Below are 26,992 nucleotides of genomic sequence, written 5' to 3' on the forward strand. Positions count from 1 at the left end.
TGTTTCGTGTATTATTTCTGTCAGTTACAGACAGACCTTCAAAGATATTATACCTACAAATCGTACCTAATTTGACTAAGGAAGGATTAATATATCGAGAGGCGTCTCGATATATTGTTATTAATTAAGTCAAATTATAGTGAATCACAAGATTCACAATAATGGAAATAAATGCTTGAAACCAAAATAGTACATACATATTATTATACATCAATAATAATTAAAACTAAAGCATGAAAATAAAACGAATTTTATACACTTTCAATTAAACATGCACTGCCATCTATTGGTAACAATATGAACTTAAACGCCAACTTGTTATTTGCTGTGTTGCTATGTTCTCGTCGCACTGTGGTTCACCACATCGCATAGTGTATATTGTGGAAACCTGTCAGTACTACGAGAAACTATGTTATATCGAGAGATGGCGCTATGGTTTATGTACTTTGCCATTATTTTTCTCGTAATAAAATCACATTTTTAAATTAAGAACCGTGGACTTAAATGGAAGTAATTCAATGGTTATGCCGTAGCCAGTACTATACTCTTTGCGCGGGACTTCTTTTGCGGCGTGGAATCTAGTGGGAAAAAATATAGTTATATTTTGTCGTCGGTCTGTCAACTATGACCTGTCAGTAATAAATCCTAATTTCCTCCGAGGATAAAACCTGCCTATTTCTCCCATCTAGGGGGTTAAAAAGGCCACATAAAAATTTGACATTTGCGCATACAAAAGTAAGTGCGCAATGCAAACAAATGTCAAAATAGCCACATTATCTTTTAAACCTCCCCAGACGTCGCTACTATTGAGTGTTCTTAAATTTTGACAGTTACCCATCCTATTTGAGTAAACAAATATATTGTTTTGGTTATATTTTATTTTGTGTATAGGTAATTATTTAACACTATAATACTTTGCTCGGCGATTAACTGCAAATTATTCCCTTAAGATCGGAAAGAAGAAAACGTTGAAAAACTTTCAATCAAAACTGCCTTTTTCCAACTGTTGGCTTTTCTTTTTCTTATCTCATACTTCATTTTTATTATTTAACTCATTCTCTCCATGTACCAATTTCTTGTTCACAGTTAACCTGTACTCACACATACACCCATACATTTCCGTGTATGACTGTATGTATGTATATGTATGGTCGGTAAGTCACACATACACACATGTATAAAGTAATTGTGGAGAGAATAAAAAAATTGCGCTAAGTGTGCCTTACTTGCGCGCGTCGAGGTGGGTATAGACGGAGGAGAATATGACTCTACATTTTTTCTCTTTATTCTGGATATTTCGTGATTGTTTGTGGTACCACCATGTACAGTCATGAGCAATATAATTTACCCACTTTAGGACTCTGTCGCACTAACATATTTGACATTTAGTGAGACTTACAGTTCAATTTGTCAAAAAAGTTAATAAGACATGGTACCAAAGTGTATGTATACACGGTCACGAGCATTAATATGTATACATATTAATGCTCGTACATACCATCTAACAAATTCGGTTCGAGTTTTTCGATCACTAAACATACATACATACATACATAAACTCACGCCTATTTCCCACCGGGGTAAGCAGAGACTATAGAATTTCATTTTCTTCGATCCTGACACACGATCACTAAAATAGGTATTTAAGGCCAAAGTCTATAATTGGCTTTTTGTTACTTAAAATATTATATCACTATACCATATTATTAGAAGCCATTGATTACCTAAACAATAAATAAATAAACATGTGACACAGAGCAGAAAATAAAGCCTGCAATGAGGAACTTTCCAGACTAGATTGCCCAGTTTTATTCACTAATGTTATTTGTCTGTAAATCTTCCTAAAAATAAATAAATAAATAATATAATTAAGAGTTTGGTGGGACTTAGCCGTAAGTTCAATTTTAAGACCAAAATGGTGCTAATTTCTATAAGCACCATCTAATTTTATTTTAAGTTATATATGTCATTTTCTTATCCGCCGAAAAGGAAAGTTTTCTTTCTTTCTTTTTCTTTCTTTCTTTCTTTCTATACAATAAATGACTTGATTTTTTGATTTGATTTGATGGCGCTCTCCAGATAAAACGTGATAGTTACTCGAGTACATACTTATTCTAAATTACAATGTAATGTCAGAAACATATGTAAAAATAATTGATGCTTGATATTTGGATCTCATTATGTATATTACGTTGACACTTTTTATTACACTCAGGCGCAATTACATCTTCCACCCATTATTATTCTGATGAAAATAATGAGAAGCAATATAGGTAGCAACATAATTCTATACATAATCTGATCTAAATAACGGGTAACAATTATTTTTATATAAGTATGCTTTTCCCATTACATTGTATTTGGGAATAGTTAATAAATGTGAATGTGGAGGAAGCAAGAGAAGTGTGTCAGGATCGAAGCAAATGGAATGCTGTAGTCTCTGCTTACCCCGGTGGGAAATAGGCGTGAGTTTATGTATGTATGTATGTTTGGAATAGTTACGTATTCGAGTAATTAGAATATAGGTAATAAATTATCACATTAATTAAAGCTGTACAATCAAAGAGCAAAAGTTCAGACACTGAGCCCAGCGAATTACGAGTATTTGTAAACAGTGGTGAAATTGTGAACCTTTAGTTGTTAAAATTATAAAATTTATGTTTTTGTACTTGTTTTTGTTCTGTGTGTTTGGTCTATTACAGAAACGACATGTAACCTGAAGGTCTTAGGTGCGACCAGTTAATTTATTATCATGTACTTATAAAATGATTGAATTTATTATAATTATAATTTAAATTTATTTATTTATTTATTAAATTTAAATTTATTGGTTTCACATTAATCTTAATTATTATTTTAAATTTTAGTTTTTATTTACTGAATAATAAATACAATCATTTTAATTAAACTTATTTAATATATTAATTTTTCTAACATAATTCACATTTGCTGGACCATTGTTGTCTTTAAATAAAAATGTATTATTATTATTTTGCTAGAAACAGATTGGACTTTTGCAGGTTATCGTACACCGCTACCTGTGTTGTTTTTGGTGAACGTAGCCTGGAAAGTCCTTCATTAATCCAGCCAGAATGACAACCAACAAGGTTGACATCTACCTACCTTATGGAATTACAGGAGTGAGTATTATGTATGTAAACGGAATATAAAAGAATAGAAAAAAAAACGAAATCCAGTATGCACCGCAAGTGTACGTAGCGGACTCGTTCCGTCTGGCCACAGTTGGCTGGCAGAGCGCGAAGTTCAAATCTCCTCGCTCGTAATTGATAAATAAATGCAGCACGTGCGCCCGCGCAGGTCAACACACTTGATGCTTATGCCTCTAGCAAAATACCTGGGACTATAGAGGTATAAGACGGTTCATCCTAGTACATTGCCGTAGCTAAGGATCGTTTTTGGTGGGCATCTGTTCAGCTGAACTCGAGACATATTAAACAGTAAATCATCACTAATTTAAGAGCCATGCTCTTTTCGGTGTAGCATTTTCCATGATACTTTTTAGGGAAAAATAGGGCAGTGGTTTCCCTCTTGTCTTCCGTCCTGTAGTACTCTGTCTGACGCGAGTGGGATGGCGCCCAGAGTAATCTATTTCAAAACTGTACTAGGACTCCTGTTCTCCGCCTCTGAATAGTACTGAGAGTTACTGCTGCCCTCTGTCAGGTTCCAGGTTACAATCCCTGTGACGCGCCCCTTCCATCCTGCATTGTCGTACCAATGACTCCCATCTCCGCCTCTGCAACCGTTGAGGTCTTCACCCGTATCCCTGGGCAAGGGTTCTACGTTATACCCCGTAGGTCCTATCCGAACTCAGCCACCATCTCACTCCGGCCTACTAAAGCTCTCGCGGTAAAGACGCGTAGAACAGGAATTGAGAAGAGGGCAGACAAGATAACTCTGTCCCCCCTGGGCAAAACAGTAAATAATTGTTAAATGCTAAAGATTTTTCTAGCATAGCCATTGCACACCTGTGCGTGTCCAGTTTAGCCTTTGAGAGAACTACAATGTTGTTTGTTGGACCATTAAAAGTGGCTGTAAGTTTTCTTCTGATTACTTGTGGGCCTGGTGACCATGTTATTGAGTATGGGCATAAATGTGTACTATTTGTGTATAGATGTGTAACATAACATAGACACACGACTATATCTCAATTGGTTTGAGGAACATCCATCGCAAGATGAATTGAATACCCATACCTCACTGAGCTTTCACTCAAAAATCACTTAAATCACTTTGTGATCCCTAGTTTGGTTAGGATATTACAGGCTGATCACCTGATTGTCCGAAAGTAAAATGCGCCGTGTTTCGGAAGGCACGTTAAGCCGTTGGTCCCGGTTACTACTTACTGATGTAAGTGAGTAATCGTTACATGAGCTATGTCAGGGGCCTTTGGCGACTCAATAGTAACCCTGACACCAGGGCTGATGAGGCTGGTATTTCACCTCATAATCCACACGATAAGAAAGAGATTCGCAAATATCCAATTGCATTACTCGTATTGTTTTTTTTTTTTTTTTATGAATTGCTTCAAAATGGCCGATTTAACCCCAATGTTAAAAGAACTTAGTTTTTCTTTAGCCTCTCAATGAGTAAATTTGAAATACTTGAAACTTAGTGTTTTTTGGAAAATTCAAAACGTTTTTAAAATACATAAAGTTGAAGGAAAACTACAATTGCTTGGGTAAAACCCTAATTAAAATGCTAATTAAGTATTGTTAATTTAATTTCGTATTCGTGTCGGAAGCTTATAAATATGCTTTACGTATGACGTGTACTACTTGACAATACATATTTTAAATTAAGCATTTGTAAACATAACATAAAAATAAATAAAATAAATAAATAAAAATCCGATCCCGATCCGATCGTCGTGGGAATCCTTGGGGGAGGCCTATGCCCAGCAGTGGGCATCGTACGGCTGATGATGATAAAACATAACGTAAGCTCACGACCACAGTCACAATTGGGGTAGTCAGAAGTACATCCATCGCATGATGAAATAGACACCATATCTTACCGAGCTTTTTGTTAGACCAACGTCAAAGGAAATCAATCAAAGGACAAAGGATAAATAATTATAATTATTGTTTTTGCACTTATTGACTTTTATATGCGCAATTGTCAAATTGCAGTAAATATATATTTTTTTAATGAATTGATTTAATGTGGCCTCTTTTGACCCTCTGAGGCCAACAGTGAGACGTAATGGGCTGTTTACGTTTATTTCATGATAAGTTACAAATAAAAAAATATCCCCATTTAAACGCGGTAAGAACCCGTTATTATGTGCTTTAATTATAAAAAAAATAATTAAAACTATTTTTTTAAAACCTGAATAATTCTACGATTTCTTCCTATCGTGTGGGTTATGAGGGTCGGCTATCGTTCTTTTCTATAAACTCTTGTGTCAGGCAAATAAAGGTGACTTATTGTAGATTTGCCGCAGATGGCATTTTTTTTTTTTTTTTTTTTAAATAAATAAAGCTTTATTTTCTCCCACACAGACAGTTTAACAAACAACATAACGACATAACAAAGGCATAACTATAACATCTGTGTGAGAGACTGGTGTCTGTACTAGGATGCCCTGTATGACAGATCACCAGCCTCTCCACACTCCAAATCAGGTGCTAGGTATTTTATTATGTTTAAGTTACAGTTTGAATTATAGACTGTATACAATAATAAGAGTGGGATAGTTTTTTATAAGTACCTATTAGAAATAAGAAAAGGTTAAAGAACGTTCGGCATGCTTGTGTGTGTGTGTGTGTGTGTGTGTGTGTGTGTGTGTGTGTTAGCCCTACGACTTACATCTTGGGTTCGGAAGATGCTATAAGAGCATCTTCCACTAACTATCCATTACGAGTGTGTGTGTGTGTGTGTGTGTGTGTGTGTGTGTGTGTGTGTGTGTGTGTGTGTGTGTCATGACATCACAAGAAGTAACTCTTCTGTTTCGCTATAATCCAGGGATTTTAGCCAGCTCGTTAAACAAATTTTGCACTTATGCTTCGTTAATGAGTAAATGTCCATTTTTTTATTTATTTTGTTGTATAAGTAAGGGCCAAGAAAACCAATAAATTTATGTGAAAAAGCAGTTAACCAGATCGTTGATGTTGGACAGATATTGTTTTTGACGCGTTTGTTTACCATCACTGTCGGATCATACGCGAGATCATAGCATTAACTACTTGGCCGGACAAATGGGGAGCGCTGAGGGCTCTCAACCGGTAAAAAAATTAAGACAACAGGTCTGACAGGTGTGATCTGTCTGGTATGGGTACCCAGTTCCATCTTAGGTCAAATACTAGGAGTAACTGTGAGTTATGTTTTAAGTGGCTAGCGGCTCTACCTACATCCAAAGAGATACAACCGTGACTTTATTTTGTAGCATACTCACGAGCTAGCAAGATCTTGCAGGTAATTACGTTAACATAAGTAGCTACGTAGTTGAAAACTTCTTGGACCAATCGAAGGTTCGGGAAGCAACAATGTTTTCTACTTTCACAGTAATAAGTTTAATTGTGTCTTGTTTTATCTCTAAAAAGCAATTTTCAGATCACAATCACGCCTCCATAATGTCAAGTCGACATCAATCATATGTACCTACTAGAAATTTCCGTTAAAAATATAAACGCACACTTATGTAAAACTCACACATGTCGACTCATATGTGCGGTGCGCGTGTGTGAGTGAAATAAAAAGCCAGTCTCGTGCGCACACTTGCGCCACATAACTGATGACTGTAGTCGTCTCTTTCTAACTTACAGCGGGTTCGTAGTGCTGTCTCGTTCACTCGTGTGTCTCGTATATAATTAATGTCCGTATATTACCCGTCCGTTCCGATTCTGAGTAATGCCTCATACTGTACACTTTGGTTGTGATTTTATCATGATGGTTAATATAAAATTTTTACGATTGCAAGTTTTCCTCATAAGTAAATTATTGTTGGATGTGTTAAGATCGCTTATAAAGCCGAATAGAGTAGAACGTAGAACAGGAACCACAATAATTAATTTATGATTACGCGTAGGAATGCAAAGAAATAGTCTTCTTCTTCTTCTATCGTGTGGGTTGTCAGGTGGATTACCAACCCCATCAACCTTGGGTTACATTGGCTTGGGTTTAGGGTTATTATTAAGCCGCCAAAGGCCCCAGATATGACTCATGTAACTACTTACTTAGGGACCGAATGCTTAACTTGCCCTCCGAAGCACACGTCATCTTTCTTTCGGACAATCGGCTGATTAGCTTGCGATATCCTAAATCAAACTAAGGACCACATCGTGGCTGATTTTGCTTACTGATGAATCCGTAATTTTATTTTATTTGTGTCTTATTGACATTTGTAAAGGTGCAATGTTTCACAAAAAATTGTAGATATTCTCACGCATTGAATTGTTGAATTGACGAATATCAGCGATGACATGAACTCCCTGGTCCAGTGGTTGAACGATGGGCTCACGACCCGGAGGTCCCGGATTCGATTCCCGATGTTCATCGCTACGAACATTGCATACATTTATATGTACCTACGTGTAACAATTGATACACCAGCCGATTTTAGATAGCAGACGCAACAATCACTATTATAAAGCTATAAACCCCGCGGCGATTATTGCGAGATATTTCGACATGCTGTATCATTAGAATCACTACACTTTACAAGGCGTATGTTGGAAATGTTGAAATGTTGCATGTTTTATTTTATATAATAAACACACTTATATAGACTTAGAAATAATAATCAAACATCACAAAGATAATATAAACAGCTAGGCCTCCGTCCCACTGCTGGGCACAGGCCTCCATCAACCTGAGGAAGTAGGTATGAAGCATATTCCAGCACACTGCTCCACTGCTTGTTAGTGGAGATGTTTGGGCTACTAGCACTGAACTTAACGTGCCTTCCGAAGGCAATCAAGTGAGTTATCCTGTAATGTTCTAACCAAAAATAGGAGAGTGTCACAAAGCGATTTCGATAATGTCCCCATCGGGAATCAAACCCGGACCTCCAGATCGTGAGCCCAACAATCTAACCACTAGACCACAGAGACCGTGACACACAAAGTAATGTAAGTTATTATTTAGAGTTTTAAAACTACTTAACTATGTTTTGCTTTTACTTATAAGCTGAACTAGAACTGAATTCTTTTTCTATCGTGTGGGTTGTGAGGTAGAATACCAACCGCCGCCAAAGACCCCTGACATGGCTCATGTAACGATTACTTACTTACATCAGTAAGGTAACCGGGACCAACGGCTTAACGTGCCTTCCGAAGCACGGATCATCTTACTTTCGGACAATCAGGTGATCAGCCAGTAATGTCCTAACCAACGACCACGATTTTAACGATTCTCCTCGATACTACAAAAATAAAGTGCTAAATCACTTTGGTTGTCGTTATAAGCGTTAAACAGTACTTACATTTATATTTTGTTAAAATTGTTCATAACAAATGTGTTCTCTCTCTCTCTATTAAAGAGCTGCGCTCTTGTCGGTGGAGTAACCGCCATTCATCTCTTCTTCCCGCCAAAACCTTCACCTCCCGATACGACACGACCTGCACCTTCTCTTTTATTTGTTTCATAAATGTGTTAATATATATTTATAGTTGATAATTTATATAGTTTAGTATTAATATAGTTTGTTTAATGCTGTGTACGCATGTAATTGGCAAGTATATATATCAAGTCTTTCTATTTATAATGCAGTCGGTAAAAGTTTCATATGTATTGCTGTATGTGTACCTAAATAAATAAATAGGTAATAATAACCAAACTAGGGACCACAAAGTAATTTTTGCGATGTGTCTCCACATGTTAAGACTTTTATGGCCGATAAAGTGATCACCTGTCATCATGCTCTTCACATTATGCATCGTGGTCTTGGTTGGACATCGCTTCAAAAATTGCTGCAAATTTTTGTGTGTATTAATTATTTTCGTACCGTGGCCTCTCCTTGGAAACAAGAAAGCGTAGTTTACAGTAATAAATGACTGATTCACTAACTACATAGTTCTGTAACATGATTGTAAAAAGCATGTACTATAGACTAATAATACATATTAAACATGACTGTTTAATAATTACGATTTTATATAATGGCTGATAGGAGATACTGAATTACGTGAACAATGTTGTTACGTACGGTCATGAGCATTAGCAATATCATGTACCCACTTTAGAACCTTGTCGCACTATCGTATTTGACATTTAATGAGACTTACGGTTTCATTTGCAAAAAAGTTAATGTGACATGGTTTCTAAGTGTATACATATTAGTACTCGTAACCGAACTTACTAGTATGATGGATTATAAAAGCACAGACGTAATTGTTGGACATTGGAGAGCACAATAAATTCCTGTCATCATTCTTCTATCGTGTGGGTTGTGAGGTGGATTACCGACCCCATCAACCCTGGTGTCAGGGTTATTGAGCCGCCAAAGGTCCCTGACATGGCTCATGTAACGACTACTTACTTACATCAGTAAGTATTAATCGGGACCAACGGCTTAACGTGCCTTCCGAAGCAAGGATCATCTTATTTTCGGACAATCAGGTGATCAGCCTGTAATGTCCTAACCAAACTAGGGATTACAACGCCGGATCGTGAGCCCAACGCTCAACCACTGGACCACGGAGGTTGGAGGTCGTGTTAAAAGACCTTAAATATAAGAATAAATAAAAATCATGAGCCCATTGCAGTCCAGTCTCCCACGGTGCGCCATAAAGCCACATCCTCAGGTTTATGCATTCCGAAAAAGAATCAAAAAGCAAACTTAATCCAAAATCAAAACTACTTAATCAAAAATAATCGCAAATTCTTGTCGCCTTTTACAATTTTCCGGGTTTGAAAAAGTCAAACCCAAAGTCAAAGTTATTTTTTAAAGCTCTTCCAGGATTTTGTAAGTACGTAAAATTCATTCTTATCTTCTTAAATACCTTATCATACAAAGAGAACCTAGAAGAAGACCTAGAAGGACGCACATTGATCAAAATGGAGATGTCCTTAGAAAAGATTTAGTACGATCTACTCTGAACGTGCGTGTATGAAACGATTGATGAATGTAGAGGAAGCAAGAGAAGTGTGTCAGGATCGAAGCAAATGGAATTCCATAATCTCTGTTTACTTCGGTGGGAAATAGGCGTATGTATGTACAAAAAGAATAATACTAAAGTCGAAAAAAAAATACTCAGACGGGACTCGATGTACATGTTATTACTAGAGATTATTTCCTGCAGACAAATGTTTAAACAGTTTTGCAGGGCATTGATAAATTGTATATTAAGTATTAAGATTTAATAAATCACTACATAGTATAAAACAAAGTCGCTTTTTCTGTCCCTATGTCCCTATGTACGCTTAAATCTTTAAAACTACGCAACGGATTTTGATGCGGTTTTTTTAATAGATAAAGTGATTCAAGAGGAAGGTTTCTATGTATAATAACATCCATTAAATAGTGGAGAAATACTGTTATTTTTGAGGTTTTTAATGTGATGTCGTAAATAATTTCAACTTTTTCCTCAGCATTGCACTCGAGCGAAGCCGAAGCTATCGCTAATAGGCCGATCGCTAGTAAATAAATAATTATAAAAAGTTTCGCATGGACATGATGAGGACCCGGTGGTGTAATGATTAACACGCTCGTCCAGACTTTAAAAAGAGAGGGTTCAAGTTTCCGTCCGAATCAGATATTTTCCATTTAATTTTCCTTTTATAAACACGAGTACTTCCTCCGGTTGATTTAGGGGAGGTCTAAGCCCAGCAGTGGGACGTATGTAGGCTATATAATGTTATGTATGTTAAGGCACGGGTGAGTGCTATAAAAACGAAAATACCTTATCATCATCATCAGCCCATTAACGTCCTCACTGCTGGGGCACGGGCCTTCCCTATGGATGGATAGGGAGATCGGGCCTTAAACCATCACGCGGGCCCAGTGCGGATTGATGGTTATTAACGACTGCTAATGCAGCCGGGACCAACGGCTTAACGTGCCTTCCGAAGCATTGAGGAGCTCGAGATGACAACTTTTTTTTGTGGTCACCCATCCTATGACCGGCCTTTGCGAAAGTTGCTTAACTTCAACAATCGCAGACCGAGCGCGTTTAGTGCTGCGCCACCGAGCTCCTCTATCATATACCTTATCATATTCAATAGTAATATGTTGTACCAGACAGTGGAGGGTCGTATCGTACCGTCGTGGCGAGAGTCTTGGCCGTTACTTGACGGTTGTACTTTCCTCGTCGCGCTCCGCCGCGTGCGCCGCCGGGGTTGGGGACTAGTGCTGTGCTTGGTGGAAGTAATATCGATATCGATGCTTTTTATAACCGAGTTATAATTATAAGTTTAATCGGACGTACAGAAATAGAACGATGCAAAATTTATATTATAATTCATCGTTAATATATGCCATGTATCACAATTAAAAACTCGAAATAGAAATAATTAGACAAAATTTAAACGGAAACGACTCGTTAAATAAACAATGGCCCGTGCATGAATGAATAACCCGTGCGAATAAAATGGGCATCTCGCTGTTATGAAATCCATTTGACGTGCTGTCTACTTAATTCTATCGGGTTATTGGCCGATATAAAATTTTTAGACGGTTGTTTTAGATTTCTGCTTAAAATTGACACTCTAGAAATTTTATGCCTGTCGATTATCAGTCCCTTTCTTTTTCAGCGGATAAGAAAATGACAGGTATAACTTAAAATAAAATTAGATGGCGTCTGCAGGAATTAGCACCAATAAATGCCTATTTCCCGTTGGGGTTGGGCTGAGACCACGGATTTCCACTTACTATGACCCTGACACACCACTTTCGCTTCTTCCACTCTTATCAAAGTCTACATATTATATTTATGGTCGCCGGTGTAGAGTACTCTTAACCTGGTCTTTCTTAAAAACATCCTGGATTTGATAGCGATATGTACAGTCATGAGCAATATAATGTACCCACTTTAGGACTCTGTCGCACTAACATTATTTGACATTTAGTGAGACTTACAGTCTAATTTGTCAAAAAAGTTAATGTGACATGGTACCAAAGTGTATACGTATACATATTAATGCTCGTGACCGTACGCCTAGGCCTTCCTCTTTCAACCCTACTACTTACACCCTCACCATAAATCTTTTTTGTAAGCTATGTTATTACCAAGAACGCTTGCCTTTGAGGTTGCAGGTTTGAATCCAGCACAGGCCTAAACCAATAATCGTCGAATTTGCTTTCAAATTCATGTTTGGATTATAAATGATTATCACGTGCTCATCGGTGAAGGAAACCTAACATTCCGGAGAAATGCATTTTCGGAGGTATGTGACCTAACCTGTATTGGGCTGGGTTTCCTGTCGCGGGTTGGAAGGTCAGACAGTCGCTGCTGTAAAAAAACCGGACCTGTCAAATCTTCAGGTTAGGTTAGCGGACCCTGTGAAAAACGGGATAATGCTAGGGGAATGATGATGTTAATTAAAACACATAATAACGGGTTACCGCGTTTAAAATAGGGATATGAGACTCCCGATATTTCGACACTGTTGCAAATGTCATGATCACGGGATGACTGATGAGATTGGAGTGGAGTAGGTAGATCCATAATTTTCTACGGGCAGATATATCTGTCTACCCTCTTTAAAAGAATGATGATGTAATTACTAAGAATAATATAATAATAATATGATTTTGAGATTTGTTTTATCGATATCGACGTTACAACTGTGACATCCCTAACATCCTGGAACGGAAGTACAATAATTGTGCGGCGTCTTCCCCTCACTACTCCCGATGCTCTGTCTACTAGTAATAATTTGTACCTATTATTATTATACTCTGCCTTGAGGCCTTGAAAGTATCTAGCTAGTTGTCATACGATTCTTCATACGCTACACTTTTTATGTGAAAAGTCGATGTGTCACCTCAAGAAGGGATTTGGAGCTAAAATTTTTGAAGATTAGGATTGGACATAACATAAGTATCACGTCTGTATCCCCAAAAGGGAAGGCAGAGATGTACAGAAACACACCCACTCTTCGCCAACTATCTTTTAAGAGAGCCTGGATTAACCGGGTACAAATCTTGGAAATCGTGTCATATGTATTATCTATGACTTCAATTCAATTCAAATTCAGTGGTGCATATTAACTAATATTATATAGCCCGCCGTGTCCCACTACTGGGAAAATACTTCCTATTCTTTATTAATTAGAAAATTTTCTTATTTTCCGGGAAATTAAAAAATCTATTAGCCAACGTAATTCAGTAGGTGTTGGTATGAAGCACGTAGTTAAGACGATCAGCGCGTGCGCCTGTCGCTTGCTGTTTGTTGCACTAGCCAGTGGTTCTCAAAATTTGACCATATATTTTATTACAATGTAATTAATTCTGTATAATTTGTTATCTTACAGTGGTATCTGAGGGTAGACCACAATAGATATTGCTGAAACATCGATTTGTACGGTCACGAGCATTAATATGTATACACTTCGGTTCCATGTCACATTAACTTTTTTGACAAATTGAACTGTAAGTCTCACTAAATGTCAAATATGGCAGAGTCCTAAAGTAGGTACATTATATTGCTCATGACTGTACCGTCAATCTGTTACTGAAGAGTAAACCATTGCGTTGCAATTTCGTGTTTTTTTTTATTTACGTGTCCTTAAACAGGACAGTTACATTATCTAATGAAAATACAAGTGAGATGCCAGCGGTTGTGCAAAGTTTATCTTATTTATAAATAATTAAGTGTCGTTTGTAATTATCACTCTGGTCTTAGTCACTAGTTAACGTAATATAAGCTCACGCCTATATTCCCAATTGGGGTAATCAGAGGTAACATCGCAAGATGAACTGAATAACCAAGCTTCTTTAAAATTAAGTATAGGTACATCTCTGCGAATGAAGAAGTAAAATAAAGAAAAAGACACTGCCTGTCTGATCTTCCGCCTATCTGACTCTCGAAGCCAAACCCAGCCCAATATAGGTTAGGTCACATACTTCTAAAACGCTTTTCTTGGAAATGTGTTTTCAAACATTAATTCGAAAACAATTTCGAAAATCATTGGATTAGGCCTGTGCAGGGTTCGAACCTGTGACCTCCCAGTGAGTATTAAGCTTTCTTCCAACAGGGATACCTCGGCTCCCTAACTAGTTGAGCGCTAAATTAAACAAAATATATACTTAATAGTAGTAAGAAAATTAGAAAGGCATCCCCACAGTTTTCCAACCACAGACCAAGTAAAGTCAGTTACGACAATCGGCCGTTACAGTTTTATCCATCAAACCTGCCTTCCGGTAGACAGAGACAGCAATACCCCACCACAGCGGGTTAGAGCGAGACAAAACATCCACCTGTCGACGTTCCATCGCTTTTTGTTCCATTCTATCTTTTTTCTTCTAAGTAATTATATTTCTGGTGCAATATTGGATCTCGTTCTAAGTTTTTAATCTGTAATTGTAATTTTCAAATTTTGTAAGAGATTTTTGGGGTGTTGCGATAGATTTTAGTATTTGTAATCAATTTTGATAGTCACTTCTATTCTTCTATGCTGCTATGCTGTTCTGGGAGCAAATAAAAAACATAGAAAACGTTCAGCTGCTTGTCTTCTCGGGCATGTCCTAAAAACCGACAGAGGGATTGTGTCCTCTAACATGATGGACTAATGTTATGGGCGATAGGCTGATCCCTTATCACCATAAGGTTCATCATATTCACACAGGCTTGCTTTTCAATCGGGGAGCGCCTGGGTCGAACCCCGGTACCAAACTTGCACCAATGAGCTATTAATTTATCTTAAGAGCAGTCTTTATTAACACAGTTGGCTCGACCATTATAGACGGCGATACGGCTCCATCTATCACGTTGGTCTAACAGAAAGCTGGGTGAGGTAGGGGTACTTAGTTCAACTTGCGATGGATGCACATCAAAAGCACTTTTGACTATCCCGATTAGGATATTTTGATCATTTTGGTCTCCTCATCATCATCATCAACCGCAAATTGTCCACTGCTGGACATAGGCCTCGGCCAAGGCTCATCACAATGACCGATCCTCTGCAGCCCACATCCAGCATTCTAAATTACCTAGTTAGTTTATTGCATGAAATACCTAATTATAAGTAATTTGCTGTGGTTTGGAATAAATAGAAACATTGAATGCCTTCAGGTAAATACATAATCAAAATTAAAATTCCAAAAATTAAAAAGTATTTATCATTTAACAATAATTATTTTTGAATAATTTATTTAAAAAAATAAGAATGCGTTTTTTATCTGTGTATTACAAGACTTGATACACGGGCATGATTAAGCTTCGTGTGACGTGTGTGTAATAAACTGTTTGACAGTTTGTTTGTTTCTTAAAATGTGACGTCACTGGGCGACCGTTTTCGCGCGAAATTTAAAATGATTGAAGGAAAATATGTTTCTTTTTTCTTTTAAATATTATAAAGCTTTTTCAAGAAAATAAAATATTTTAAGAGGTACCAAATAAGCGTCTGTATTTTTTAAAATACTAATTAGAAACCTGTCAATTAGCCAATTGGGTTTGGAGATAGTTTGAGACCTAAAGAAGAAAATAGCATAGTTGTAATATCGAAAAATAATATTATAATATTCATAATAAGTTGGTAGTATTAATATCATGATCATTACAATTATGAACTGTTTCTTGAAGTCCAGCTCGTAACTACTTTCTTAGCAAAAGACATCAACGGGCGTCGTGCGCCACTTTCCTTCGGAAAGTCACTTGCACCCGCCATTTGCCTGGCTTGTTATACAGTGATTATTGTGGTTCGTTTTAACTGTTTTTATACCTTCTTCCCTCGTGTGGGTTCAGAAGTGGAATACCAACTTCATCAACCCTGGTGTTGGGGTTACTATTGAGCCGCCAAATGCCCCTGATATGACTCATGTAACGACTACTTATTTACATCAGTAAGTAGTAACCGAGACCAACAGCTTAACGTGCCGAAGCACGGACCATCTTACTTTCGGAGAGTCAGCTGATCAGCCTGTAGTGTCCTAACCAAACTAGGGATCACAAAGTAAAGTAGTATATTGCAGGCTGAAATCCCCTGATTGTCCGAAAAATAAAAGCCTGTAATATCCGAAAATGACATTCTCACAAAGATTTGTTAGACATATTCCCACCGGGAATCAAACCCAGATCCTCTGGATACTACTATCCAGCATCTGGGCAAAAGTCTCTCTCCTAATGCATGATACTTAATCATAGCTGACGAAGTGTGGCTACTTAGTTTATCAAGCGATAGATGTTCAGTCATGAGCAATATAATTTACCCACTTTTGACTCTGTCGCACTAACATATTTGACATTTAGTGAGACTTACAGTACAATTTGTCAAAAAAGTTAATGTGACATGATACCAAAGTGTATACATATTAATGCTCGTGACCGTTCCTTTGACTACCTCAGTCGAAATATTGTCTTATTCTTATGTTGTGTATATGTTAAAATGTTGAAATAATTTACCTTATTCGCCAAACAACTTCACATAAACCCACGAAAATATCCCAAGATCTGACGTATTTTATTCAAAACTAAATATAGTTAATTACTAGGTACCTTTTTTGTGTACAGACGTTATATGGCGGAGTATCCGTCACGAATGGATGTTCACACTCAGTTCCAATCTTCACTTTAATTATTTAAAACTTCTGTAAGTAATTAAAGATTTTTAATTAAGAACTTTGGTTCTGCCGTGTTCTTTGAGTGAGTATATTGAATATTATTATATTTAAAAAAATATATTATAATGCGTAGGAAAGTGAGAATACTATGGAAGGATAATGAATGGGAATTTGATTGTTTATGGTATGAAAGGAGGATGGTTAATGAATGGGACGTAGGACAGTTTTAAAAAGTAAGAAAGACGAGTCGATGGTGCAATGTCGGTCGGGTTAGAGGATTTTGTTAAAATATAAGGTGTACTTAAAGATATTTAAAATATCCCGTTTTATTTCTATATCTCACATATGTACGTAAGGATGGCTGTATAATATAAATACGTTAATAGGTACAGACGTTAAGAAACTTTAACATGAACCAACCTCCCTTCTCTTTTCTCCTTCCTTACCATCCTCCTTCTATCTCTCCTTTTTCTTCTTCTTTCCTTTTTCCTTCTTCCTTTATCTTTAGTATTTGTTATGTTATGTTATGTTATAAAAAACTCATAAATACGACCTCAATTAACCGGCGTGAGTATGGAGCATACTCCACCGCGTTGCGCCCCTGCGGGTTGGTGGAGGTTTTGGTAGCCAGGACCAACGGCTTAACGTGCTTTCCGAAGCACTTAAGTTTCAATTTCTTACCACAATCCAACCCAAGAATATCAGGCTGTGCGGTTTCATTAAGAGGCTGAATCAGAACTAAGCAGGGAGTAGATAGAATGACAGTTTATTCTAAATGTAAAACTTATAATAGCTCTGTAATAATCTAATTTATTATGGCAATGATAAAATTAACATTCACGGTCAAATACAGATGAAACTACTATAATTCAAGGACTCAGTAATCAATTTACTTTGAATATAACAAACTCATACCAAACACCTAAAAGTAAACTATTAAAATGAAACCTAAAAGAAAACCATTCTAAAAACGTTAATTAAATCCCAAAATCTGTCACGAGCAATCACAAAATTCAACGTTAATCACGCTTTTCCGTTCCTAAATTACATACAACGTTTTATATAAGGACGCGGCTTACATAAGTGATGTGTGTGTTCGTATGTACAGGGTATATGGGTGGCTTCGTGATAGAACGAGTCAGTGCGCAGGAGTGGAAGCGTGTTCCACTCAACCGCATTTGAGTTCACGCCGCCCGCGCGGACGGTCGTCTCGCGCGAAGAAAAATAAAACTAAAAACATACAAACTCTTTCAGTGTCTGTGTTGCAGTGACTGACTGTGTAGACTAAGTGAATGTTTTTTGAGAAAGTTACGGAGTTAATTACTTTTTTGTATGCCCCAAAAGTTACGTGAACTGGCCAGATATTTTTCCGGTTTCGGTATGTGTTTTTTTTGTTATTTCACCATTTTTTGTTGTTCACTGTTTGATATTACACTGGACTTGTTATGACAATATGATTTCGTCAATTGTTGCATCTTGTCGGATTCTAGTTGGATCGCAATAGTCATAAAAAGTCCAAATGCAACTTCGAATAAGAATGAAAATTCTGTTTCATGATAAGTCGTTTGTAACGATCATTTTCAGCTATTTACTTCGTCTAGAGAAGGTTATCTACTATTCTATTAACTATGTAATAAGTCTACCTATAAGTACTTACCAACATAAAACATACGCATAATATTGGAATTCACTTCAATTGTTACAAGATATATACCTACCAAATTAAGAATTATGTACCTATTCAGTGGAGTTTCGCGTTTACCTTACGGGGAGCCTCCGTGCTTTTTTTTACCATATGTCATGTAGTAAAGCCATCTACAATAAGCCACGTGGAAAAAGATAAAATATTCCTTAAAGCTGTATTATTCTTAAATCGTACGAATCTGTAATAGATTAATAATACTTCGGCACCACGCACGCTTTCCAAAAGTCCGGCATTCCACAGCCCCAAGATATGGAAAGAACATTAAAAATAGTAATAAAATCATCCAGGACTCTATTTATAATGCCGATATATGAAAATGACAAACATAATAACAATATATACGTTTATTTCGGACTTATTACAACATACACTGTTTAACAAGTGATATCTATCAAAATTTATAATAAACTGCCTACCATATTAAAAGAAGAAAAAAGTGACAAAATCTTTATTAAAAAAAAATAAAAGAACTTCTCATTAATAAATGTTACTACATCACTAGTGAATACCTTAATGTACTGATGTTACTATTTGAAAAGCTTCCTCCTCTCTTTTAAACTTCTATTTTGTTGTGCCCGTTGTGGGTCTATGATGTGAAACTCATATATGTAACTTACAAACTTGTACACCATCATAGTATGCAAATAAAGAATATTGAATAATAGTATATACATTTATATACACTGTTAAACATTTACAGTGTAAATAAATGTGTAAATATACATGTTGTTCTAGTATAAATGAATAATATATTAATCGTATATCCATTCTATATATTTCACAGAAAGTTCTAGATTACATAGAACGACTTCTATAGTTCATTCCGACGCAATACGACAAAATTAGCTATGTTTTACACACAGTCCCGGAATTCATATATGAACCATATACCTGATCCATATTGTTAGCAGGGATACTTCAGGATTATGATCCTTTAGTATTATTTTGCTACATAGGTCCTCTAGGAAGATAAGCAAAGGAACACGATATATGTTTTTTATCTTCTTTTCTTCAGCGTAGAAGCAAAGTAATAGAACAGAATATATTTATTTGCTTGAAGCATGGTAATCATTCTACGTGTCGTTTGTTGGCGACTGTCATATAATTTTTTCGTGAAAAATTGGGGAAATTGGGAAAATTGGGAATTGAAAAATTCCTTTTTAATGTCGGAACCGAGGATCCTTTTGGATCTTTTTCATGTCGGAACCCAATTTTTCACGAAAAAATAATATGAAATTTCGCCACCAAACTTGAAATTTTGAGATTCACCCTCAACAGTCTTTAGCAAACTCTACCTATAAACTAAAGCGTGTAATGTTACAATTTATAGTAATATTTCATCAATTAAAATATTTAAAGTATAGGTTAGGTAGAATTACAGTTATTTCAAATTATTAATAATCAAAATAACTTACTTTCAAAATAAAATGACATATTAATAATTTAAACAGTAGATTTGTAAAATAATAAATAATAAAAAAATTAAATAATAAAATTAATAAATTACATTTCAATTTCATTGTTCGATAAATAATTTAGAAGTGGCTCGCGTAGATTGATTACTAAGAAACCTGTCTAGTTTAAAAAGATAGAAAGCGGCAACTTAGTCTCTATGTTTGTCTAAAAACATGGAACAAAAACTATGTCTACAAAAACCACACTTCCACTTTCCTATGGACAGTTTATCACAGACAAATGAAAGCTTTGCATCGAACACTTCATCTTAACTTTATATATAAACTCTTGCAGTTATTATAAAACGTAAACTATGTCTAAAATAAAGTCTAGGCACCGCTAAGGGGGGTTAAAAAGGCCAGATCGAAGCATTACATCTAAAAAAGCAATATTGCTATTTGACATTTCTTTGCATTGCGCACTTACTTTTATATACGCAAACGTCAAATTGCAATATTGCTTTCTTAGATGAACTCCTTCTATGTGGCTTTTTTAACCCTCCTGTCGAAGATTCTGCATACGATTATTATGCCATGCCAATTATTTTTGAGCAATGGAATCGATACATTTCTTATATGTTTTCCTATTTTCCGTACATACATACATAAGGTAACGCCCGTACTTCCTAATGGAATGGGCAGGGGTAAGTAATCAAAACAACTTGCAGCCACTGTTAAAGCGAAGTCTTAATATGGATATGATGAACCCTATGATGATAGAAAGGACACAATCCCTCTGTCGTGTTATACCTACAGTTTGGTAGGTATCTTATGTCCTTTGTGCTCTATAAAGTATACTTTTATATTAGTATATAATAACTACACTTACGACTATATTCTTACGACTATATATGAGGAGCTCGGTGGCGCAGCGGTAAACGCGCTCGGTCTGCGATTGTTGAAGTTAAGCAACTTTCGCAAAGGCCGGTCATAGGATGGGTGACCACAAAAAAATAAGTTTTCATCTCGAGCTCCTCCGTGCTTCGGAAGGCACGTTAAGCCGTTGGTCCCGGCTGCATTAGCAGTCGTTAATAACCATCAATCCGCACTGGGCCCGCGTGATGATTTAAGGCCCGTTCTCCCTATCCATCCATAGGGAAGGTCCGTGCCCCAGCAGTGGGGACGTTAATGGGCTGATGATGATGACGACTGTATCCCAAAGGCATCCATCGCAATATGAATGAAGAACCCACGCCACCGAGCTTTCTGTTATACCTACCAACGTGATAGTTGGTGAGCCGTATCGCCGTCAATAATGGCCGAGCCAACTGTGTAAGTGAAAACTGCACTTAATATAAATAAACGACCTCCGTGGTCCAGTGGTTGAGCGTTGGGCTCACGATCCGGAGGACCCGGGTTCGATTCCCATATCACAAAAATTACTTTGTGGCTAGTTTGGTTAGGCCATTACTGGCTGATCCAGCCAGATTGTACGAAAGTACGATGATCCGTGCTTCGGAAGGCACGTTAAGCTGTTGGTCCCGGTTACTACTTACTGATGTAAGTAAGTAGTTGTTGCATGAGCCATGTCAGGGGCCTGTGGCGGCTTAATAGTAACCCTGACACCAGGTTTGATGAGGTTGGTACTCCACCTCACAACCCACACGATAGAAGAAGAAGAGCTCATTGGTGCAAGTTCGGTACCGGGTTGCGAACTGGCGCTCCCCGTTTGAGTTACCTACCTCAAGACCACAGTGACTCTTGACTTTATTATTATAAAAATGAATTTGAATTTGAATTTGAATAATAACTAGATTCAACACTTCAGACATAACACTTCTTCGTAATAGCGATTCAATTTTTTTACGTCGCTGGCCAGTCCTCTTTACGAAAGCAGTGGTTGCGCTGTTTTACGTAATTCACTTGTTTTTTACACTTGGAATGTAGCACAAATTTACCTTGTTTTACTAGTCAAGTATTCGGTATTTTATACTGCTAAAATGTCGGCTGTTTGGTCGAATATTTTCCGTATATAATACTGTATACTTCTTATCAGATGCGGATGTTTGGATACCAAGTTACTTAAAAATGTGTTTAAATTTGAAAGACCTTTATAATTTATTTACTATTTACTTACTGCGTACCTACAGGGGATGTAAAGCCACGTTGAAATAATTTAATAAAAAAGTAAAATTGAAATTTTACATTTACACATATGAAACTAAAGTGTCAATAAATGACAAAAAGCAATATTGCTTTTCTAGATGAAATGCTTCAATGTGGCTTTTTTAGACCTCCTGGTCAATATTTTTTATCTTCCTCTTTCTACTCTTTCTGAACTTAGTTACGCAGGAGACGGAATACTTAGATAAAATATTAATAATTAGTCGGTTTATTAATGTTGTACCATACTATATATGTTAGTTACTAAATTATAAAAGACAGGTAGCACACAACATCTTTCAAGAAAAATTCAATAAATATTCAATAAATTACGTTAATTGAAGTTATATTCAGTACTCTTATTAACTGATTTATTGTCAACTATTTATACTATTACATATTTAAGCTAATCGGATAGACTCATTATATATTTGAAAAACCTCGTAAATATATCAATTTTTAATAAGTACTTAAATAATTTAAAAAAAAAATCTATATTTCCTCTACAAAAAATACATGGTAATACTTGTAGAGGCTGGAGCCTAAACTAGGATACCCTGTGTTTTGGACTCTAGGCCTCCACTTCCAGAAAATCATGGTCAAGAGAAAATAACAAAATAGAAAAAAAGTTGCAAATTAATAGTTAACTTGAATTAAACATAGTCTAAATCATAAAACATTTCTTAAAAGAGAAAATAGAAATGTTTTATTGCCACCATGTGCTCGTACAAATTGTGGTGTTGTAAAAATACAGAAGTATAAGTATTACGTATAGTATCAACATGAACCCGGTAAGGGCACTGCAACTGGTAGAGAGGATACTTAATTATAAAAATACGAAATCTATAAATGCTTGTGTGTGTAATTCTTCAAATAAGGACTTAAAATTCATACCAGTTGGTTCCGGGCTACCAGCCTAAACACCTTCATAAACCCGCAGTGGACCAGCGCAGCGTGGTGGAGTATGCTCCATAACCCCTCCGGTTAATTGAAGGGAGGCCGGTATCTAGCAGTGGGACGTATATAGGTTATTTCTACAATTGGCTTGAAAACACTTTTCTTATTCATAAAACATGTAAAAAAAAACATTAAATAAATACGAATTTGAAAATGTCAATTATAATTATCAAAATAATCACCAAATTCAGTAATCATTTGTCCTTTACTTAACCCCGAAGTCAAAGCTCTTAGCTTACATAAGTTTCAAGTGAAAACATAAGTTTTTATCTAACTTCAAGTGTGGGAACCCAGGGGTCTAGGTTGCGATTGTTCCATTACGTGAGTTCCCATGCCAGTACTGGCGTTTGTGATGGTATATCTTTATTATTATCATCATATGCTGTAAATAACTCGTTAATTTTAATATTTGAAGGCTTACTCCTTAACTAGGCAAAGTATTGTTTGTGAGTTTTGATATGAACCTTCTTCTATTGTATGGGTTTAACGAATTACCAACCTTATCAGCCGGGTTATAGTTGAGCCTCAAAAGTCCCTTGACATTCATGTAATGATAACTCACATCAGCAAGTAGTAACCAGGACGAACGGCTTAACCTGCCTTCCAAAGCACGGATTATCTTACTTTCGGACAATCAGGTGATCAGCCTGTAATATCCTAAACAAACACAAAGTGATTGTGATATGTCCCCACCGGGAATCGAACCCGGTACCTCTGGATCGTGAGCCTAACGCTCATTTTCACAAGCTCCTAAACTAAAGATTTAACAAATTTGATGACTAATTATTAATACTTAACCATAACGTAACACAAGTACACTACACAGGTGAATTGTCTCCCATAATCAGTTTCGTATAGGTAATCTGTGCAATGCTGAGGAAAAAATGAAATTATTTACAACATCACATTAAAAACCTCAAAAATAACAGTATTTGTCCACTATTTAATGGATGTTATTATACATACAAGCCTTCCTCTTGAATCACTCTATCTATTTAAAAAAACGAATCAAAATCCGTTGCGGAGTTTTAAAGATTTAAACGTACATAGGGATATAGGAACAGAAAAAGCGACTGTTTTACACTATGTAGTTGATATATTTATATTTAAAATTATATCGTTATTACACCGACATTTTAGTCAACCCGCACCTTTACAACGCCTAGAAATAAGTTTTAAACTTAAACAAAATTATGGACAAGCGTTCACTTAATCGTTGATAGCAAAAAAAAATTAACGTTATATACGTCGGCGTTTCCGATGTACATTTAAATGAGAATTGATAGAGTCGCTAGCGTTAGAATCGACACGATAGCATGTTGTAGGTGATAATTAAAGGTTATAGTCAGTCATTTCGATAAAATTATATAGCTTCAATACCAAGAAATATAGCTGAAATTTTTATAACAATATTTTGTCACATATTATTATTTTTTAGTTTTATTACATATTATTATTTATTTATAGTTTCAATTATTTGACATTGTTTTTTAAATATATAAAGAATATAATTTGATTTTAAAACAATAATTATATTTACAAAAGTTTGTAATAAAAAGTACGACGGAAAAACAAAATAAATAAAACTCGCTAAAACTACGGAATGACCACGGAGTGACGTTCTAATCTCAATTTTGATTTATTAAATAAATCAATAAATTTTATTTTGATTTTGAATTTCTATAAATAATATCAAATTGGATTTGGATTTTGGATTTGTATGATTACAGTAATATAATATAACACTTAGGCTAATAATTTACAACGATACATACACAGACAAAGTCGCGGTCGGCCGCTAGTATCAAAAACAAATTGATCAGGTGAAACGTCACAAGACTGCTAACTAAAAATAAAAACTTACGAAACTCAACCAAGTACAAAGTATTGAAGAAACTATTAGTCCAAAAGCCAGATACGCCATTTATTTTTACCATTTGACTTTACAAATAAATTAATTGACTCGCCAATTGTAGAGAAATGATGCCTCTATACATTCTGAAGCCTATAACCGCTGGTTCGGTGACAGCGTCGGCACCTTTCGATCGTTTTTGTCCGTAGAAAAAAGATAAAAAAACACACAATGGTAGCCGGTAGCACTTTCTAAAATGTCGGCGATACCGACTAGGGATAGGGATTTGGCACGTGCAAGATGGTAAATTACGTCTTTGGGACGATTTTTTACTTTTAATTCAATTTCTGGCGACACTTGAATCTATTTTAGTACTTCAGAGAGTAGGTATGTACAAGATGAGACAGATATAAATTTGTTGTACCATGAATCTTCTCCGGCGATTTAGATGCATTTGGATAAGATTCAATTCTTCTTTTCTTATTATAAGTATGACAAGTACATACATTGGTATGTGACTTAACCTGTATTGGGCTGGAATTCCTTTGCGGGTTGGACGTCCAAACTGGCAGTCGCTTCTGTAAAAAAATACCGGACCTGTCAAATTTCCAGGTTAGATAAGTGGACTCTATGAAAACAGCATAATGCTAGGCAGATGATGTAGTACATAGATACATAAATATAGTAAAGTCATGCCTATTTCACGCTGAGGTAAGCAGACTATGGAATTCCTTTCTCTTGCTAGAATCATTAAATACACTTTTATAATCAGCACTAAAGAGCCCCAACAGCAAGCCTCTCTAGTAAAAATAAACAATTTTCCTTCTTTCTTCCTTACGTTAACCGTAAAACAACAGGTCAGAGATATTCACACAAAAAACCAATAGACGAACATGCACATGGCGTTATCAAAAGCAAGTGTAGCCATTTGTATCGGAGTGAGACGCCGACCGCTACGGCGATCACTGCTCAGTCAACGCTGCGCAGTCATTGAGCGAATCAAACAGTCCTGGACCTGTATGCTTCAGTGGAGCATACCACACGTGGCGGCAGCCAAGCAGAGTAGCAGGAGAACAAGTGGTGAGCCTTCTGCGCAGTCATCGAGCGAATCAAACATCCCGCTTGCCTGGTTCACTGGAGCAAAGACCACGTGGTCTGAGAATCAGAACGGTTCGCACTTTGTGGTCTTTAACAAGGTTTTCTGGCGAAACTTATAGTAGATTTGCCGCGAATGGCATTAACTACCGGGCCGGACAAATGGGGACCGTGTATGGGACATACCTAATAGTCTACCATTTATGGTCAGTCACATCTCTAGCGCTAGCAACCAACGCGTCTTAATGTTTGGATCTTGTAATTTAATTAATATCCTAAGTAATACATTTCATTCAATACCGATAGCCATTTTTATTCAATAACAAAATTTAGTCTGTATTTAATAGGATTACACTATTATTATACTTAAGATAATACAATCTGTCACATAATCAGAAACATACGTAACTTCGTCACGTCCAACTACGCGTTTAAGTGTTCTGATTCTGACCTGGTCCAAACGAACCCATTACACTAGCGGCATTGCCCCGTTGCACAGCCACTGACAGGCGTTGGACCAGGTAAGACGCAGACCTAGGGTCACCCCCTCTGACTTTGAGTCTCCGGCCGATCTCCCTGATCAATTCCCTCGCCTCGCTACCCCAAGGACCTGCAGTCTCAAAAGCCACGGGCACAAACACGTATGCAGTTTTCAGTTCCGCGTCATTCAATTCAATTATTTGTGTGGGGTTTTATTATAATTTACCAGCGCTTCCTACAGAGCGCTGAGGGTTCTCACCTGGTACAAAATTCAAGACAATACGCCTGAGGGAGCTCAGTTCGGCGCGAAACTCGGCTTGGGGCGTCGTCTTCAAGGGTTTATATTTGAAAAAAATAATCGATTCTCGTGGGCGGATAACGATAAGCGCTGAATTAGGGAAATCGTCGACGACGCTGGCGGGGTCACCAAAGTCTTGAAGTAATTGTTGTCGCGAGCTCCATTAATAATATTAAAAAACGTACTTATTCCCGTCTGAAGGGCGAGCAACGCACTTGTGACACGTCGTGTGTTACGGGTGTCTATGGGCGACGGTGATAGCTTACCACCAGGAGAACATATCCTGGAAATAGACAAGCTTATTGAAAAAATTGAGGTTCCGTTGAGAAAAATAACATCTGAATGTGATTTTTCAAAAAGGTGACGG

At 36.6% G+C, this 26,992-nt stretch overlaps 1 protein-coding gene across 1 annotated transcript in view; it reads left to right on the forward strand.

Moving 5' to 3' along the window:
- The first annotated feature begins 17,883 nt into the window (after nt 1–17,883).
- The window catches only part of LOC126377883 (paired box protein Pax-5), a 114,578-nt gene continuing 105,469 nt past the window's right edge, over nt 17,884–26,992 (forward strand). The window contains exon 1 of the mRNA XM_050025934.1: nt 17,884–18,059. The gene's annotated coding sequence lies outside the window, so the exon portion shown is untranslated. The remainder of the gene's footprint in view (nt 18,060–26,992) is intronic.

The sequence above is a fragment of the Pectinophora gossypiella genome, chromosome 24 (genome assembly GCF_024362695.1).
Source record: "Pectinophora gossypiella chromosome 24, ilPecGoss1.1, whole genome shotgun sequence".
Classification (NCBI taxonomy): domain Eukaryota; kingdom Metazoa; phylum Arthropoda; class Insecta; order Lepidoptera; family Gelechiidae; genus Pectinophora; species Pectinophora gossypiella.